We start from the raw sequence: 20982 nt of genomic DNA, 5'->3' as shown, positions 1-20982 counted from the left end.
AAGAAGTTCCTCCCAGAAGGAACCCTGACTAAGCTTTGTTACTGGGGCAGAAGGAGCACCGAGGAGACTGCTGTATGCCCAGCTGGCGAACAGACTGAAATAATGCAATTGTTGTTCACACTTCACAGCTTAGCTTGACTGGATGCTGCACTCATATATGGCATTCACAGCTTCCTTTTGAAGTTGTTTGTAAGCATAATCAGGTATTTATTGAAGTCAGCTAAATAATAATAATTAACCTTGTTTATTTTTGCTTTTAGAAATCACTAACACCCAATTGTTTTGTTTAAATCCTATTTGCATTTAAAACTGTGTAAACACATATTTTTGTTTTGTTTTGTTTTTTTTTTATTTTTTTTTTTTAAATAAGGACTGGAGGGGCAAAACAAATAAAACAGTCACCTTTGGCATTTTTTAGTTCCTGAACATCTAAGTCTGTAGCTAATTCTAAAACGAGCACGATGTGGTCATTTCTGTCCAACACAGAAAGCGACTGTGGCAGGCTCAAGCTGACTCTTTGGCAGTTGCCATTTATGGATGCCATTCTGGGTTTCCTTTTTGACTGCTTAATTCTCCAGCACTTACACAGTAAGAGTCTTTGACACGTTTAGTCTAAGGAGGAAAAAAATTGCATGTGTCATCTCAGGATGAAAGACTGCCTACAGATAAAAATGACACAAACGTTTCTGCAAAGGCCCCTCTCCATAGATAACTGGGAAAATTTACAGTCTGTTTAAAGCATTGGTTTCAAAGGGGATTTTAATTAATATTTTCTTCCTTCAAGTGTTTTCAAACATATTTCCTCCAGGGGGTGCCATATTAACACCACCGGAAAGTAAAAATGTATAAACGTAAGCATGTGTAAATGATCCGCAGGAAGGACATAACTCTCCACGCTGTGTGTGTCACTGCGTCTTGTGAGTAATGTGCCATTCCAACCAGAGCCAAAGGCACCAGTGTTGAGAATGAAATTTCTCAGCTGTTCCCTCACGAGCGGTCAGAAGCGGTGCTGCCTGGTCCTACAATTAATGTCAAGCGCATTCCTGCCAAGTTCAGAGAGGACGCATCCCTTGGAAATGGGTTTTCAGAGTGGCTGAGTGCAGAAATACATTCATCCCGTCTTCTGAGAGAAAGGGCCTCTGGGGAGAGGAGAAGTTACAGATGTAGTCACAGCTGCACGCGATTTCAGCTGGGTTATGAGTAAGGGCAGAATTCTGAACATGGTAACGAGAACGACACAGAAAATCAAAGAAGAGCTGGCCAGGAGCATCACTGGGTTTTCTACAGGTCTGCAGGGAATACCAGCCCAGGTAGGATGTCTGTAAGTCCGTTAAAGCAGAAGAGTTTTGCTGGCTCTGAGAACAGAAACTTTGCTTTGAGCAAAAACACTTACTATACAAGAAAATCAATCTAAACACCACTCCCAGACTAAGGAGCGAAAGAAAACTGAGAAATAATGTCATAAAATATACGCGCATTTTACACATTTCAGTGCTCACATTTTTTTTGCTTTTATCTACACAGCAGTTAAAACAATCACACAGTCCAGATACTGTGAATCCTTCACCCACTGCTTTAGAAATATTACTCAACTAGTGCCTGGTTACCTTCTACTTGGCAGTGAAGTTCTCTACGGGATAATTACTGAAGTAAAAGCATTCTTGAAGACTCCAAATCTGAAAGACAAAATCCTTAATATATTATTTATTTTGCCCTATCATTTCGAAGTGTAAGCTTACTTCTACTTCAAGAAAAGCAATGGAAGCCAGCACTATGAAAGTCATTGATCCAGAGCTCATAGTTATGGACACTGTCAGAATGAAAAAAAATCTCCATGTGTTACACTAAGCCAGTGTTGGTCAGTCTCAGAAGCAGGGCTTTTGTACTGCTCTGAATTGCAGAAGGGATGCTCAGAATTCCAGAAGTCATCTAAATTTTTAGCTGCATTGTACCAGTAGTGCACCACTGCAGTTGCTGTCAGAAAACCAATAGTTAGGTTGCTCCAAAAGTACTGCCTCCCATTTATTTCCATGGGAACTACAGCAGACATTTTGTCAGACTGCCCCTCTGCTGCCATCTCTTGCACAGCAACAAAACGTAACAGGACATTGGTGGGAAAGTTCAACCTCTGTCATATCACCACTATCTGCCTCTGATGATGTGGGCCAAAATAATCAACTAGGAGAGATTACTTTCAGGGCATCCCTTGTATTACTACTTATCTAGACTAGGCAAAGCTTTGAATTACTACGAAAGCACAATAAATTCATGAACCAAAACCTTGAGAGCTGCAGATAATTTGTTGACCATGCAGAGAATGGTAGCAGCAGGCTCCAAAGGCAAAGTTTTCCTGTGCCTTCCTCCTGGAAAGGAGCAGCTGAAAGATTTCAACTCATTTGAGGGATCAGAAGTACACTTTGGTATACCAAGTACGTTTCTGATGTGCCAAAGTACGCTTCTGGTATACAAAGTATACTTCTGATCCCTCAGAGCAGCTCACCCATCCAGGAACTCTGCCTTGAAGCTCTCCTCTCAGTTGAGCATCTTTGCCACGGACTGTACGGTTGCCATGTAGCAGCCCCAGCAAGTACTGCTTCTGTTACAGAGGGGACAAATAAATGCTGGATATGGATGAAAAGACATTCAGAGATAGGAAGAGTAACCAAAGGAAATTGAAATGATGGGATGCAGACCATTCTTTCGCCCTAGATGTTGAAGTGGATCTTTAAATCAGAGTGGGACAGAGCAGCAGTTAGGCAACATGCAGACTACATGTTAACTGAAATTTATTTTTATTTTATGCATTATACAGTGCAATGTTCTTTAAATGGGCATCAAAACAAAGAAAACTAGATGAGAATTAGATCTGAACTGCAGTACACGGCTGAAAGTCTAGTCATTGTTCTGCTAAGTGGTAGCATTTTCTAAATTACATCATTTTCAGAACAGAAAATGGGATTAACGGAACATCCAATCTTTTTCTGACTTCTTCTCAATACCATATGCTAGAGAAGCCTTATTTTTATTTTGCATTACCTTTGGAGACACATGCTTACATGCTGGCCTGGTTTAGAATGAGATGCCTCCAGAGAAAGGGAAGAGTCTATCTTCTACCAGCTGTACAAGAACAAAAGGCTCCATAATGTCCTGTCTGGCTTATTATTGGCAGGGAGTTAAATCCATCAGCACGGGAGGATGGGAATAGGCCAGCATTGTTTTTTGCTATTTTGATTTATTAAAAATCCCTGCTGTGGACATTAAGAGGAAATTGGCCATAATTCAGGAGCAGTGGATCTGATGGACAGCGAGATGGAAAGTTTCATATTAAAGCCTTAGGAGGCCAAAAAGAAAATTGAAAATCTGGAAGTATCAGCTGATGGGCAGTACCTTTTCATTATAAAGAACACCAAGCTCTATAAAATTCTTGGCAGGAGGGATAAGAGCAGAATCAAAACAATGACCTTGAGATCAGTCCCAGTCTGGGCAACAGTGGGTTTACAGCAGATGCCAAGTAAAGGAGAGAGAGAATAAATGCAAGTCAGATATCAGCTTCAGCTTGGACCTTGTTCTGGGCCCTCCTGTTCAAGAAGTGTCCACGTTTATAGTCTCTTCCTGTGTGACAGATCAGACACAGGATTTTTTCTCCCTATCCATGCAGCTAGAACTCTTAGCTACATTCTGTTCACTTTGCATCACCAATGCTGCATTATTCTCACTTCTGTTTTAACCATTCCATGTCTCATCCAATTCCTTTTCCTAACCAGAGCTCTGCTTAGACCAAGTCACTTCCTATTTACATCCTTCCTTTGATTCAGCATTCTCTATTGCAGCAAATAAAGCTGACCAACAGCAAAGTTATGGTTGGGAGATGATGCAGTACTCTGCTGCTGTACAAATACTGGGGCTAGAAAGGATAAGGAGCTTGACCTCCTGCACTGAGTATGGCATTTCTTACTAATAGCAACCTCTCAGCCCTTAGAGAGGTGTTGATGGTGTCTAGAAGCATACCAGCTTTCATTGGACAGAAGAATTTGGTACGTGAAACAGTGCAGGGAGAAGGTTGATTTATGTGTGGGTTTTATCCCACATTTTCTTCTAAGCCTGAGCTCAATCCAAAGGAGTCTTATTGTAGATCCTTATGTGATTTGATCTAGGCTTAGAAAAACCAAAGAGCATGTATTACCTGATAGCAAAAGCTCTGAAGGCAACTGGTTACAATTTATGAGGATGCTGGAATGCCCACAGTTCCTAAGCCAGAGCCAGTCAGGCAGGAGGACAGTGTGGGTTTTGGTTCACCTTCACCACGTATTTCTTGTCTATGTGAACACTGACCCCATACACATCCTGCATTCAGGTTTGAAACTGTAAAGCACTGGAAGTCACAATAACTCCCAAATATTTGCCTTGATGTTACTCACTTATGGCATTCTCATCTAGTACACCAGTGTGTACGTGGAGGATTAATAGCTCAAAAGCTCACCTAAATCATTGGTTTCCAGCTCATGTCCTGCAGAGCCTGGGAAACCCATGGAAAACTAGAGTCTGCATGAAGCAGAGAAGGAAAAGCAAATTCATTTGTGCCAGACAGCGTGCTACATATGTGAAATTCCTTAAGGAGTCTGCATTACTGCTGGAAAATTTAGGGGTCCACAAATCACAGAAGACTGAAGAGAGACTGACCTAAATCTTCTCCTGCAAGAGCAAACAGCCTAGAACTGCAGCAATATGAGAACTTGGTGCTAAGAAGCAGCACGACAGCTAAGCAGAACAAAATCTCTGCAGCTTCTTACAGATGAAAATGGAAATAAGTGGGACAGACATCTGTATAGCTTTTGTAAGTATTTGTTTGGAGATTAGTGTTAAAATAGACTCAAAGAATAAGAACAGCAGCCCATATCAATGCTAACTAAACTAATCTCGACAACAAATTACTTATGCAACGTGCGTATGTGTTCCTCATACGGTTTGGCCCTGAACCTCCACTAAGTTGGAAAAAAAAGAAATAAAAAAAGCAACCAGACAAGGACAATCCCTATTAAGGTGTCACAGAGTTATTTTAGTGGATTCTCTGGAAATAAGCTTGTTTCTGTGCTAATTTTTCTTCTGGCAGAACCAATTCATTCTCGGCCTTTACAAGCCAGTCTTTTACATTTGATTGAAAATTGGATTTGGGCCTCTGGGGATATTTCATGTCAGCCTTCCTAATGTAGTGTCAATGTGAAGACACAAAGAGATAAAAAGTCAGTTTCACTTAGAGTTTCCTTTTTCTAGTGTCTAGTCTGAGTTTTCACTCTTTCACTTTTGCACTTTGGATCTGTGTCTTCTTGTCTTAAGTCACATTAAGCGAGAGGGCAAGAGTGTACTAAGCCAACCTCCTTGGTTTATAGGCAGGGTCACTAGCACAGCTGGAACGCATACTTAAACTTTGTGGTATCACCTCATAAAACGATCACATAGCAGACAAATTTTAAGCGCATATTTGAAAAGCAGAAACTCTGGGGTCAGGGTGATGGAGACTGGAGGAAGGGTAAATGTAGGCTACAAGGAGAAATAATGAGACTCACTTTGCTGGAGGAAATGGACAGACATTAGCATTTCAATAGCAGTCGAACCATTTCATCCAATACAGGATGTAGTTCCCTGCAGACCGAGCGAATGCAATCCGTAACATCTGTGTTCAGCGCTGTACTTTTGAAAATACGACATTCAAACTGTAGGCTGCGCCCTACACGATCCCTCCTGCCTCCTTCCCTGGCCCATCACGCTCACCTGGAAGAGATGAGCTAACCAACTGGAAACGCAACACAAAGGAATCAGAGTGAGAACACAACCTCTCAAAGGTACAAGGAAAAACAGCATGTGGGCAGACAGCCTGGGGCTTCCACAAAATACACAGAGGAAGAACAAATTAAGAGTCCTTGGACAATAAAGTAAGTTCCAGATTTTTCTGACATGATTTCGCAACAATCAAGATTACATCATTTTTCAGGGCAATAATACACATTTTTGTAGAATGCAAGTCTGCTAAAGCAAGCACTATTTTTCACTTTTGCATGTGACAGACCAAGACTGTGTTCTGTTCTCTTACAGACAACAGAGAGCTGGGAAGCAAAGTGCTTGCTGCTTCTGCTTCTTATGTGACAGTCTGCACATAGAACTGAGACAGGGCATAGCTGATCTCAAATAACACAACAGTGAGTAAATGCATGGTACACCAGCTAGCAAAATCCAGAACGTAGCACCACGTACAGTTTTCATATAATGAAGCTTTCCTATGCATGCAGATTCAAACTGACGCGAAAAAGTAAAATGTTGTGACCAGGAAAGAAAAATAAAGCCTACAGATAGATATATCAGCATGTCCCAGCCTACAGTCCTTTCATCCTTCAAGTGCCTCCGGACCCCTGCTCCCTTCACCACTGCAGAGGAAGCTGCTTTGTGCCATGGCTCACTCCTGCCTCATTTAGCGTATTAGATCTCTCAAAGGTGGAGAAAGCATTTTGTTCCAGGTCCCATACATGGCGACTGAGACAGGATCTTATGTCACACACAAAACATAACCTCTCTTCCATATTGCCTAGCTTCTTAGAAGATAAAGGAAATCCTTATTTTCACTTCTGCTCAGTTTTGCAGAAGACTGATTTTCCTAGGTCCTGCTTCCCTCTTCTGTTTACCGCTCTACTTTAGCACTTTCTATTCCCCTGTTTTCTCAGCAGCCGCTACCCAACAGCACGTCCTCCCATCAGCTTAACATCCTACACCAGCGGAGTTCATGGTAAGCAGTTGATTGGATTCAGCTGGGTCTGTCTGCACAGTAGGGAGAGCTGGCAGCCCTTTGAATACAGTTTCTGGGTGTCAGTCTGGATGTTCAGATCACTCCCTTGCCAGAAAAAGAAGCGTCACATTTTTCATCACACTTTTCTTTAATGACATTTCCTTCCTTCCAGAAAGTAAATGTCCAGGGGAGGTAAATGAATTGCTTTGTATAACTAGAGGATCTCCAAAGCCCTTGATCCAGGCTGTGTAGTAATGAAAAAAAAATAACAAGGAGAGGAATGGAGGAAGGAGTTTTAAACACACTTTCAGATCATAGAAAAACAGTAAAAGAGCTAGAAAATAGAGGGATGGTGAAAGAAAATAACCGAGGCACCAAGGTAGTCCAAAATAATGCAACTGCTAACTGGGGGAAAAAAAAACACAGCACCACAATAGAGAAGAACTTTGTACAGTAAAGAGAGAGCTGATGTTCAGCAAAGCCGAGAAATTTTAATACTGATGTGTAAAATTAAACCGTGACAGCAGAACAGGCGAGAGCAGGCTTATCTGCAAGCGTCACGTTACCTCCCCTGGGATCCTTACCTTCCCCCTGGTGCTGCTGTCAGATTCTCCTTCCCCCTCAAATCTCACTTGACCTGAATTCTCATGATTTGACTCCGTAATCCTCTGGTTTCCGCTGTACGCACACAAAAGATTATTGTACAAAAGCGAATTCCCAGGGCCTTGGGCTTTGCTTTCCATTTAGTTAAAGAATTATCCTACAGTAGTTTAGGTGCTGGGAAACTTGTCCTGTAGATTATTGCCTACAGGGCAAATGCTGTGGAGGCTGCTAACGAGAGAACAGATGTTCGCTGGCTTATGAGCCTTGCTGCATGTAAATGTCTTCAGAACTGTGCTTGTCAATAAGCCTCTGCCTAAGAATCACAAACCTTATGGAGAAAATTCATCCCCAGTGTAAATGCATGGGCTTCGGCAGAATTACACTGAGGAGGAAGCTGGTCCTCAATCTACACCAGAGAGACAGTATTTAACACCTTGTGCAGAAGCTGAGACTGAACGTCATGAAAAGCTAACACTTCTCAAACAGGACTTGCCTCTTTCTGAGAGAAGGATGCAGTTATGATTTCTATTGTGGCACAGTGAGCCTCAAACAAGTGGATTTCAAAGCCATACTGGTATTGGAGGAGAAAGATCCTCTAGTAACCACTCCAAGCTAAAGTTTTCATTGCCTCAGTAAAGGGATGCTCTGTTTTCAGGGCCACAGCTTCACCTGGTGGATGTTGCAGCAGCCATTCAACAGGCTGAAGGTGAAACGTTCATCCAGTCCTCTGGACCCATGCTGACTTCCAGCTACCAAAGCAGCCCATGTTTGCTTCCTGCTTCAGAGCATCACGGGCTGAGGAGCTGACTGCACTGGCTGGAGCACCTCTTTCTCCATGAGCTCTCTTGACGGAAGTTCAAGATGTGTGCAGAAGATGTTTACCTTCAGGCTTTGCCCCTTCCTTCCTGCTGTGTGCAAGGGCTGATGACCTTGCTCTGCATGGCAAACTTCAGCTGTACTGAGCCAGAAAGCCATGAGCTCTCTCTGATCAGAGATGGCCGCTTCACCGTGCAAGTTTAATAGCAGCGCTGCGTCAGTTGCTTGGTATAGTTCTCAGGATCCAGTAGCGAATCCTTTCAGCTGAGCGTGCCAGCTCTGTGTCTTCAGCAGAACAGCACAAGATTTACCCACCCCCCCTTCGCCTGAAGGTTCTGCAGCGAGAGGAAGAGCCGGCCGGGGAGCGGTGCGGGAGCGCTGGGTGCCCGCGGCCGGCCTGCTCCTCTGGCACTAGGTGGCAATGTGGGTCTGCAGCAGCGTCGGAACGCGGCCCTGGGGCAGCCTGTGGGGGGTGGGTACCCGCGGGCACAGCTCAGCATCACCGCGTCCTTGCACGCCCTCTGCATCCCTCCCCGCATCACCCTGCAAGAGTCTCCTAGACAAAATGTGGAAAGAAATGCTTCCCAATGGCTTCGCGGCCACCAGCCGCCTCTCTTCCCAAACTGGATTCGATCCATCTCTGGGAATAAAAGAGGAGCTGGCAGTGGGTTTGCCACACCACGCATTGCTGTGGTTGGGAGCTCGTGCTGCTGCCAGCCTAACCCACTGCTGGGACACACCAGCACCCAAGGGAGGCCATGCGAGGCCAAGGGAGGCCATCAAACCCCATCAGCAGGCTTTGAGTTGTGCCTGTGCTGCATGCCTGAGTTGTCCAAGCCACGTACGGCTGTGGTTCCACATACAGCTCTGCTGGGAAAGCACCAGCCTTACCACCATCTGAGCTGCTGCCTTGGGCTGTCTGCAGCAGCCTTGCCACCCAGCAGAGAATAGAGTTACCTTTCCATGTCCTGATTAACATTTCTGAGAGTTTGTACCTGGACATTTCATTAATTACCTTTCATCTAATGTCTTAAGAAAAAGCCAAAGCATTCTTGAGAAAGTCACTGCCAGATCCTTTTCAGCTGTTGCCTTTGTGTGGAGCTCAGTCTGTCAGTCAGAAGTGGATATTTAATAAGAGGAAATTTGACAAGAAATGATGGACAGCCTCTTGGCACACCTGACCTCTGCAACCCAGGCGGCCTGCTGTTAGATTTCTGGGTATTTGTTTGGTTTTAAGCGTGCCATGCTATTGATCACACAGTGCTTCTGTTTCAGTCTTTATGGGCTCATCTCTGACCTCACACCTTACTGAGTGCTCTATAAGGTCTTTCCTCCACAGTGATCATAATCGGGCTGCACCTCTCACAGCTGCCTGCACCGTGCAGCTCACGCTGCCCCAATCAGCATCTTGTGGGGGCATTGCAGAGCAGGCAGCGTGCTCTGCTGTGCCGGGGATTCACCATCAGTTCCCCTGTCATTCCTGGTCTGCTGTAACACAACTGCTTTCAAGATTTCTCTCTCCAGTGGAACATCTGTGTTTTGGATTAGTTTTCCCCAGACAGGTTTACTTACAGGTTTTTTCCACATTAAATCTCAGTATTTTGTTCTTTCTAGTTTATCTAGGTCCTTTTTTGGTACTGTTCCTCTGGGTTCATCTGGATTCTCCCCATTTAGCACAGTCAGCAAAGTCCTCTGGTATCCCAGTTCACTCTTTCTATTAGTCTACCAATGAATAATACGTTCCTGGACGTCCCTCTGTAGCGCTGCACATTCATTTCTTGCAGCCCTTTGTTTACAGTTCATGCTTTTCTTCATCTGAGTGACTGTGCTGATATCCATGAGGATTTCAATCAATGTTTCCTTCAGACACACATGAAAAAGCTATAAAACCCCAAATAACTCCCCCAGTCGCTCTGCTTATCAGTCATAGTTGGATTAACTTCTGAACATTAGGAGACTTTCCTCTTCCTATTTGTTTTATTTTACCACATATGAGCTCATGCTAACTTACAGACCACTCCTGAACCCTGTTTGGAAACTGGTTGGATGTATAATTTCCACCCTATTTTCTGTCCATACAACACCAGTCTTCCATTTTTGGCTGTAGCCTTTGGAAAATATTTCTTGTCCTTTAATTCATACACATAACGCTATAAATACACCCGCCAAAGGAATAGCAGATTTCTAATTGTGAATGTCATCTCTTACAACAGGAAGAGGTGAAACAACGAATGAATTTAAACAGTTCTATTTTACCCACATGCTGAACTCGTGGTGGAAGCACAGCCTGCATCCCCAGAACTCAGCCCTGCAGGGCCCAGGCTGGCTGTGCTTCCCTCACCCACAGCAGGCAGGCAGCTGTTACCTTTACAATGAGGCGATCCACCAGTGAGCTCCTCACAGCCATCACAACAAAGTCTATCCAGTTTGCAGTGCTCCTCTCAGGAATTCTGTTGCTTCACCATCTCTGTGATGTGAGTCACATTTTCCCACTCATGCTGTGGTGAAAAGAGACACTTAAATGTTCCCAGGATCTCTCTGTCCCTGGTTGTTTTTGAGCAGAGCATGGAATCAAGCAGCTCAGCTTCCACCGTGCTTTTTGGGTGGTGTGGTTACACAGCACTGCTCCATGGTCACATCAGTGCCTTCCAGGGACTGCAGCTGGCTTCACGTGTGCCCTTCACATAGAAAGGGACAGAAATATTGAAGGCCTTGTTAACCTGATACTGACCTTCAATGTCAATGTGCTTTAGCACACAGCTGTTCTCCATATCCTCCCCCCCTTATCCCCTTTATCTTTACTGGGAGTGATAGCAACAGAAAGGCACTGTAGAAATTTAACATTCAGTGTGATCATTTGCAACAGCAACTAACAATCACCTGTGCTCTGCTGACCTCTCTGGAAGCCTCTATGGACCAAGGCAGTACAGCACACATTCTCCTAACCCCATCTCCTCTCCAGGCTGCACAAAGTGCCACAGGATGAGTGCTCTGTAGCAGCCCAGCTGCTGGCTGGCTGAAGGTGGGGGTGGGAAGCTCTCCCCTCATCAGCCCCCACCTGCCCACCTTCTGCTGGTAGAGCTGAGTGCGCTCAGCTGCCTTCCACCTCCATCCTGATTTGATAACTGAGAGCAGGGAAGGTATTACTTAAAGAATCTGGGTGGTTGTTTGCAAAATAAACAGGAGATGAAAGATAAGTCAGTCTCCTTGGTGCATAATTACCTTAAATGAAGGTCTGTTTGCTAATACTGTTGTTTTGATGTGCTAAACAGCTTAGTCTTACCACTCCAGTAGATACTATAACTGTAATTCCCAGTGATGTCACACCAAGATTAGGAGCTGTCGGGAAGCAAGAGGGGAAGGATATCTGTGGAGCAGTGGTGAGCAAGGAGCAGGCTTAGCTTCCCAGACAGCTCTGCAAAGCCCCATGGGGTGATGCTGCCAGGCAGGCTCCCTTGGGGCACCTCCTGCTTCCCCACCAGCTTGGGCCTGGAGAGGTGCTGAGGGCTGTGCCTGTGGTGGCACCTCACAGAATCGCAGAATGGCCAGGATTGGAGGGGACCTCAAGGATCATGAATCTCCAAACCCCCTGCCACACGCAGGGCCACCAACCTCCCCATTCAATACTAGACCAGGCTGCTCAGGGCCCCATCCAACCTGGCCTTGAACACCTCCAGGAGCAGTGCATCCACAACCTCTCTGGGCAGCCTGTGCCAGTACCTCACCACTCTCTCTGTAAAGAAATTCTCTCTGACATTCAATCTAAATCTTCTTTCCCTCAACTTAAAACCATTTCCCCTTGTCCTGCAGTTATCGACCCTTTCAAAGAGTTGACTCCCCTCCTGCTTGTAGGCTCCCTTTAGGTACTAAAAGGCTGCAATGAGGTCACCCCCGCAGCCTTCTTTTCTCCAGGCTGAACAAGCCCAGCTCCCTCAGTATGTCTTTGTATGGGAGGTGCTGCAGGCCCGTGACCATCTTTGTGGCTTTCCTCTGGACCCTCTCCAACAGCTGTCTTTCTTGAACTGAGGGCTCCAGACCTGGACGCAGTACTCCAGATAGGGCCTCACAAGAGCAGAGTAGAGGGGGACAATCACCTCCCTGTCCCTGCTGGCTGCCCCTCTGCTGATGGAATCCTCCCCTGTCCTGCACACAGAGTGGCTGAGCACAAGCAGGGAGCTCTGTACACACACTTTCCCAGAGCCGAGCTAATAGAGCCTGACAGGGGGTGCTGGCTTTTTGAAGACGAAGAAGTCTCCTGGGGTGTTACCAATCCCCTGGAGGTGCCATTAGCTCATGATAACCACACCTTTGAAATTGTTTTATTGCTTTAATAATGTGGTGCTGATGGAAAATGGGGAACATGCCACATTTATTATTTATGCCGGTAAAAGATGAAAGTTAGCAATTAGAAGCTTTAAACCACAGGTTCAGCAGAACTGCATGACTTGCATTTATTCACTTTCAGAGTACCCACCCCAGCTCGGGAATGCCTGCGCTGCCCAGGTTTGTTCAGTTGGGCCGCCTACAGAAAGCACTCCAGAGTGGCAGGCCAGCACAATTAACGCTGCAAGGCAGATACGCATCTCAGCTGCAGGGATGGGCGGAGATTTCCTGGTGGGGAGCTGTTGGAAGTGGAGCTGTGCGTTATGATATCTGAGCTAATCTTGTGCTATGATAATTCTGACTTACTAAAGAGCTCGCAGCCTCTCTGTGCGGCGCAGTCATGCTGTGGCGGCTGCTGTGTGCGTCTGATCCAAACTTGCTGCTTCCCCGCACATTTAATTGGTAAAATTTCCTCCTGTTTTTTGTTAAAAAAAAAAATAAATAAATAAAAAAGAAAAGCATGGAAAGTGAGCAGGGTCTCAGTCCCCAGGACTGCAGCTGCAGTGTCCCTGCTGCCATGCGGCTGAAAATCACTCTGTCGGCTCAAGGCAACATGGAGAGGACGCATGCTGTACATTATGCACCATGACACCTACACCTGGAGGGAGCAGCTCTGCTGAAAGAAAAGCAGCCCATGCAGCTCGTGGTAGAGTGCAACTTCAATCCTTTCAGAGCTGCAGCACCAAGGGGTGATCCCGTGTGCCAGGGAAAGGGACTGCAGCACCACGGCAAATCCAAAGGAGGAAAGTTGGGCTTATTGTAAAAGAAACTTGCCAAGAATGCATATGGCCCTGCTTCAAGCTGTAATAGAATCTATTTCACTAATCTGCCTTGCAGCCCACTTTCTCATTCTGTGTGATCTGTCAGTGAGGGTGCAAGCTTGTTTGATCGCTTCACCTTAGGATCAAACGAGCAGAGGGCTGGCTGGGTGTTTTATCTGCAGCTGGCAGAAATGGAAGGTGAGGGAAAGTGAACGAGTGAATTTTTATTAAAAATAGAGAGATTAATACACCCAAATTTAATTGGAATTGAGCAAGCAGGCGAGATGTGTCAAGATCTGAGTTCGTGCATAGGTTATGTGGCTGTCCTACGCGCTGCATGCTGAACAACTGTGGCGTGACTGCCTCAGCCTCGTACTTTGGTCCTCGCTATGAACCTTCACGCTGCTTACCTCTACTGTACATCCTCATTTATTCCCCATTTCCGCCCTTTGCCTCATTGCACCACTCCCACAGAAAGGCTGCGTGGGTTAGAAATGCAGCAGGGATCTCCTGCATGGCCTGACCTCCCCCGAGCCCCACCAGCCCCAGCATCACACCGCCGTTCCATGCCCTCATGCAGCAGTGCTGTTCCCGACGGAGGCGGCCACAGGCCCTGGGCCCGGCGCTGGGAGCAGCGTGCTGTGAAAGGAAAGGGCTTCTGGCTCTTCTCACGTGTGTCTGGGGCAGAAAGGAGGTGTAGTTCAGATTAGAGCACTGCGGCTTTTTCCGTGTTTATCAGTGTAGGAGTTCTGCTCCATGTAGCGTAACAGCCTCAAGTCCTTTTAAGCCCTGACATCAATATGTGGCGATAAGATAACGCTGGTTATCCTGTACCAGTTGCTCTAGATAAGATAAACTCTTTTATGCTTGAAAACAGGACTCAAAGTTTCTCAGCGTTTTCTTTCCCTTTTAATTTAGCAAACTCCAGAAACATTTTATTTCTAAGGGAGTGGTATTTATAAGAGCAGATAAAAATAGTACCTATCATAAATAAGACTTTGCAAACTTGCCCAGGGAACATTAAACATTTTCTTCCAAAGATTAAATAGAAAGGATCTGGTAGGGGGTAGACTTCGACATCTTAAAAAAATCATTGCCTTAATTATAAGCTACAATTACTCCAAGTAAATGTCGTGCCTACATGTATTTTGTCAGATATTTCAGCAGCAGTGGCCGTTAGTTTTAATTAATACGAAACCACTTCTGCAGAAGTGTTTGGGAGCGCAGAGTGGGCGATGTGCATTTTGCATGCAGTGTTGGGAGCATCTCTCTGCCACAAACCCACAGCACTTCCTCGCCGAGTAGGAACGCGTCTTCCAAGAACCCAGAGACACGTTTGTTCATTAGCAAGTTAAAATTAATAACTGGGCCCTTTATGAAATTTAGCACTTTAATCTTGTTTGTCCCAAACGATTTTGACAATGGAATAACAGACTCTTCACGTTTTCCATATAATTAAAATTAATTGAAGTGATGTGCATTAGTTGCAATTAAGCTATGCAGCTAAGAGCGGTTGTATCTAATTGCTGTGATTACATAGGCTGCACACAAGCTCAAGTGACGGAGCAGAGTTACTGTGACAGGAGGGCCTGGCTGGGTGTGAGGGAGGGTCTGGGGCTGAAGGGCTGTGCTGCTGGCTGGGCTTCCCGTGCCCCTGTGGTGTGCTGTGGGTAATGACGTGGGGTCATAAGGGTTGGGCTGAGGTCGCTTTGGATGCCATGGGGAATAGCAGGTCCCTTCTATTATCTTTTTTGTTTGTTTCTGCTTTTCAGTACCTTGTGAATATTGAGCTTCATTTCATGGAAATCCAAGGGAGAGTTGTTTGTATGCTTTTTGGGATGGGAATAAAGCCGAAGATTTCAGCTGATGCTGCTGTCAGCTGCCCTCCCTGCCTGCAGCGTGGTGTCCTGTCCTGCCCATGTCAGAGAAACGGCTGTTCCAGCAAGGCTCGCCCTTTGCAGCACAGGGGAGCGGGAGGGATGTGGTCTGGTCTTGCCAGCCGTTTACATGCCCACATCACAAATAAAGCAGAATGGCCCCTCTGAATCTCTGTGTGGTTCATGCGCAACAGGGCAAATGTAAAACCCTGCGCTTGGTACACAGCTGGCAACAAAGAATTACAGACCACCTGAATTTCCCTCAGAATGCACAGGGAATGACTGGGGGCTTCCAAACAAAGCTCCCCAGAATTTACAGCACACGGAAACCCTTCTGTTAATTTACAAGGGATTGTGCTTTGAGCAAGTGACTTCTGGAGTGATCCTCCCACACTGCAGCTCTCCCTGTCCTGGGGAAGCTCTGCTGAACAAGATCTTCTTGTTCCCATACTCCAAGCAGTCCCTGTGGGGACACAACCTGTTGGCACCCAGCTTGGGCAGGGCCTGTTGGTTGCCTCTGTGCCCTGCAGGACATCCCAGCAATGTACTTCGTGTAGCAATGGCCTCTCAGGGCAGGCTCCTCCAGCTTCATTAGCAACAGAATTGAGAGAAAAACCACATTCTTCACACAAACTTACCAACGAGTGCCCCTGTTCTACCCAGTCTGTGTGACTGCCACCTGCTCATCGCTGCGATGCTTTGTGGATGAGCTCAGGGTAAGGCACTGGGGTGACCATGGGGCCCCGTGTGCCAATGGAGCTGCACTGACATTCCTGCAGCAGCAAAGAAGAGACTGGAGAACCCACTCCGGATGGACAGACCGTGATGCTGGCTGTGGTGTGGGGGAGTGCAGGGAAGTGACAGAAACCATTAACGTGTTGCAACATTAGTCACGAGCCTGGGGACCTGTTACAGCAAATAAAAGACCCACACAATTTAGCCAAGGGAATTCAGCCAAAAACGTCTAAGTTTCATTTTTTTTTTCCCAACATAATAACTTTTTACTCCATTTAACCTCCAGTTCAACCATCTGAGTAGATAATAGAAAAGTACAGTGAGAGCAGGAATAACCACAACTGAATAGGAAGGAGAAAAATAGCGCTCAGAAACATCTTCATGAGCGACTCATCCAGACATCAGAGCAAAGGGGAGGCAGGTCAGCCAGGACAGAGTCTGGGCTCCACAGGGAACATGCCTGCATCTCCCCTCAGCAGCAATACTGCGCAGCACCAGCTCTGTTTGCAAACATGAGGCACTGAGATGCTGTACTGCAGCAAAGGTGTAGCTCTTGCCATTGCCTGCTCAGGTTCCACCGCTGCACAGCGGAGCTGAATCACTGCTAGTCAGGCTTCCTATTAACCATGTATCTCCAGTCTTCCTCATGATGCTCCTTCATCCTCCCCAAACATCAAACCATCGTCAGAAGCCGCAGCTCCTGGCAGGAGGTGCTGAGCCGCTCTCCAAAGTCCTCCCTGCGTTGTTGGGAACGGCGCTCTGGGAGCTTCGTAATGCTCAGCCATGAACAATGGCAGCAAGTAAGCTGCAAATAATGCTGCAGGTCAAACTGAAGCTAAGCTCTACAAGAGTCATAGGGCAATATTTTTTCTTCACATGCCTGTGACACCATCAGTCCACAAGAAGGTGACGCACAGGGGACATCAGTGGGGCCCCAGCTTGTGGGCTTTCGAGAGCAGTCACCAGTGTAGGAAGCAAAGCACTGGCTCGGCAGCAGTTGGGATTCTCATGGTTTGGGTGATGTGCCCCCCATCCATGAGCATCCTGGGGCTGCAGAGGACATGTGGGGCAGGACAGGATGGGGCTGCAGAGCAGAACACAGCTGCCAGCTGCCAACAGGGCTCGCTGGATGGAGGAAGGCTCCCTGGGGCCATCTCCTCCCCTTGCCAGGCATGCTTGGTTTCACGGGGCTCGAGACATGAGCAAGTCTCAGGAAATAAATGTTTTAAGTCTCTCATTTTATTGCCTGCAAAATAGCAGGAGGCTTTCAAAGCAACAGCAAATCTTGCTAAAAAAAAAAAAGTAGAGAAAATTAAAGAAATGTTTTCTGTCTCAGATCCAGCCCTTTTCACCTCAACTTTCCATCATGGTACATAAAACTTCTGTATATTCTGGCACTGCAGAGAAATAGCTTTTCCCCTCTTCTCTCCTTGCATAGCCCAGGAGCTCTGAGTGAGCTTTAAAAGAGTTTTGCACAAACACAGAATGGCCAAATAATAGAGCAAGAAAACAGCATTAAACTTTGTAGACAATCAACTTTATTCTGTGCACAGCAGCTAGTTTCTCCCGCTCTCAGCAGAAATAAAAATTTACAAGTGCTCTGGGAAAGCATTAAAAACCAAACACGTCCAGACAAAGTCTGGTGTGAACTGCTTGGAAATAGATCTGTGAATCACCTCAAGGCTCATTCCAGTGTGCTGGCGCTGCCCAAAGCAAATACACCGCAAGTGGTCAGGGCAGGCCTGAGGGCTGCGCTCACCTCCAGCCATACGCATAGCCATGAAAGCCAAGTCTCTTCTGGAAACCTTCTTACCAAGGGCCCTTTTGGCATCCCTGACATATGTGGCCACAGAGAGGTACTGAAATGTCTGGGAGAGCGGATCCTTCCTGCACCGGGAGAAAAACTCAGCTACTAAAAAGGAGGGATCAAAGACACGAGGATTGGATGCACTCGCAGGCACACGCGCCAGCCCTTTCCGTAGGGAGCGCATTATAGATTTGCAGTACCCCCTTATTGCACCGACTGCCATCTTCCAAGCATAGCAAATAACATTTTCATAAAGCACCGCTTTTAATCAAGCACAACCTCGCTGTCCCCAGAGGAGCTATCTGGAGCCTCTCTTCCCTCCGCTGCTCCTCTCTGCCCCCTTTTAACTCCTCTCCCCAGAGGTCGGTGCCTGCAGTGAGGAGGGCTCAACGGGCTCCCTCTGGAGCTCATTAGCACGGCTCCATCACAGGGCACCACGGACCCGGCTGTTGTGTGGCAATGCACTGACAACCCCAGTGCTGGTGAGGAGCACGGCGAGATGCCCGCCTTACAGCCTGCAGGCCCTGCACTTACACAGGGCATGAGGAACAGTACTGTGGCAATGCAGACCTCTCCCAGCTCCAGCGCTGGGCAAGGCTGACGCGATGCCTGTGGCTGGCTCTGGGCAGAACCCATGGGATCCAAATCTCAGAGCACGAGGAGCGATGGGAAATGCAGAGGACTTGAGCTCTCAGGTGCAAATGATTCATTATGCTGCTTCTCAGGCTGTGCTGATGAGAGGAATCGCTCCTCGCCAATGAGAAACGCTGCACTTTCTTGTCAGGGAGAACGCAGCCCCTTTCCCTTCCCCCATTTAATAATGCACAATTTATCAGGCTAAATTGGTGAGCGCAGCAGCAAGCGATTCAAATCAACTTCAGCAGCTACGAGCAATCACACACACTTGAAGAAACCTACTTACACCACTTTCTGCCCAAACCGCAGAAAGTCGCTTTGAATGCAGGGCAGCAGCCTTTTAATGCTTGACAAAACCCATTTAAATGCACCTCTAGTGGCTGATTGGGACTTCTATAGCGGAACTCGGAAAGGAGATCTTTCTTTCAGGCTGGGCACCTCTAGCCCCGCTCTCTTGCAGCCTGCAGGAAAGAAAACCCTTTTGGAGCAGCAGGACTCCAACCAGGACATCGCCCCTTACTCTGAGGGCTTTGCAGCCCCCACAGCACCCTCGGTTCAGAGCACGCTCCGGCTGTGGGCAGTGGCACAGCCGTGGGTGGCCGTGCAGCCGCGGGGCCCCGCACAGCAGCTGTGGGGCCAGGAGGGCTGTGGGTGCCTCAGGAGAATGAGGCCCGTCCTCCCATCCTGCTTTGTAGCAGCCACTGCTGCGCAGAGATAAAAGCTTTTGTTTGCCTTTTCTTTCCTACATTCCTAATCTCCCTCCGTGCTGGGCTCCCCCATAGTCCATCAAGCACTTTTAATCTCTAATTGCATATGACGGATGAGCCTGAGCTCCGCACACAGCGTTGCCAAGAGCCGCTTTTTCAGAGCCTGCACTCGCTCCTTAGGCCAGTCATAACACACGGCAGGACCATTAAGGGTTTATAGTTTGTATACATAACACCCTCGGAGTACCAGAGGGTGGTTTATCCAAACAGAAAAGAATTGAGATGAATGAATGCAGAAATGACTTTTGGCCAGGAAATACTTTAATTTTAATTAGGGGGGAAGGGGGCGAGGGAGGAATGAAGAGGCTTTCTTCTCTCACAAAAGACAAGACTAATGAGTTTACAGCTGCAGGCGCTGACCTTGGAGCATCCCGGATAATGCGAGTGCTGAAATGTTTGGATGTGATGTTAGACCCGATAACCTCGCTTCTCAAAGGAAGAAATAAAGGGAAAGATCTGAATGGGGAGGGATTCATTGCACAGGGATGTATGCACGTATTTATTTATTTTTCCCCTCTCCTTCCCCATTCAGCTGCCTTTGGTGACGCAGCCATTCACCCGGCTGCCCAGCTTATTTGCACGGCCACCATCTATTCTGAAGAGAAACCAGCCGACCGCTGCAGCGTTCCCACAGCCCAGCTCCCCCCGCACCCAGAGCCTCTGGCCCTGCAGCGGGAGCCGTGGGCTCCAGGCAGCGCCCCTGGGAGCCCCAGGCTGACTCCACTGAGCAGCGGCAGCTCGCTCCTCCATGGGGCTGTGTGCCGGATGGGGCCGTGCAGCAGCTCAGCACTGCACCACACCGATGCCAGCCAGGCGGGCTGGAAGCACAGCGCATGTTAATGGAGCAGAACAGCATCGGTGCTTCCTATTGAAAGTATTTTGATGATGATGATGATGATGAATGTTGTACGGGGGCTGCGATTTTCTCCTGCCTCACTCTGACATCTCACAAAATAAACAGTTGTTGTATTATCCCCTTGTAAATGAGACCACAGGATTGTAAACTTTGTTACTTTTGGCTGCTCGCAGGTTTGGCAGACAATTAAACCAATTCATTAGTTCACAGAGGCACTTTTTTGGCCACGTCTGGCTGTGTGAAGTCATGCAGTGAGCACACTGGCTGCAGGGTGCACAGAAACCATTCTAGAGAGCTTGGAAGAGTTCGATTGCTGAAACTCCTCAGGACACGGTAGGAAAAACTGAGCTCTTGAGCAGATAGATCTGGCGTGGCATGACCCCAGAGCCGTCCTCACACACGAACTGCCTCCCCAGCCAGCTGAGTGGTGTCACTGCTTTCTGACGCATGGCCTGCACAGCCCAGGAGAGCAGCACAGGCTTTGGCCTCCTCAGGGATACCAGCTGAGAATTCAGCTATGCCTTTCTTAATTTAAAATAGAAGCTGTAACCATTGACTTTATGGTACTGTACCACCTCTTCTGTCCAGAGGGGCTTAGAGCAAAGCAGCAGCGGGTTGGATTCCTTGTCAGAAGTTTCTCACACGCTGTAGTATCTGACATCCATTAAACAAACCAGAAATCCAGAGCCATCTTAGTTTTGAAAAAAAAAGAGAAGAACAACAACAAAAACAAACACCATAAATTTCCTCCTGTCTCCTTTGTTCTCTGTGCAGTGGTTATATCAGCTCCTACAGCTGAGGAATCATCAACACCATCAGGCAGGGAGGCAGGTGGTTGTCAGTGGTGTGTGCTGCTACTTGTGCACTGCCATAGGGCAGGAGATTGGCTCGTGTGCTTCTCTCCTTCCGAGAGCCCTCAGGAGCCTGACAGACAGCTCATGGCTTCCTGCACCCTGATGGGTTTGG

General features: G+C 47.1%; 1 long non-coding RNA gene across 1 annotated transcript; it reads right to left on the bottom strand.

Moving 5' to 3' along the window:
* Positions 1 to 534: 534 nt before the first annotated feature.
* On the bottom strand, positions 535 to 10909 carry LOC122176958. Its single transcript, XR_006177893.1, has 3 exons — positions 10560 to 10909; positions 1608 to 1676; positions 535 to 1139 (listed from the first exon to the last, which is right to left on the bottom strand). It is a non-coding gene; the product is annotated as an uncharacterized LOC122176958 (long non-coding RNA).
* Between the last annotated feature and the right edge of the window lie 10073 nt (positions 10910 to 20982).

Source organism: Lagopus leucura, unplaced genomic scaffold (genome assembly GCF_019238085.1).
Source record: "Lagopus leucura isolate 7727_CA_CO unplaced genomic scaffold, USGS_WTPT01 Super-Scaffold_806, whole genome shotgun sequence".
Lineage (NCBI taxonomy): Eukaryota > Metazoa > Chordata > Aves > Galliformes > Phasianidae > Lagopus > Lagopus leucura.
The sequence above is the reverse complement of the archived record's forward strand: the minus strand, read 5'-3'. Positions and strand labels throughout refer to the sequence as shown.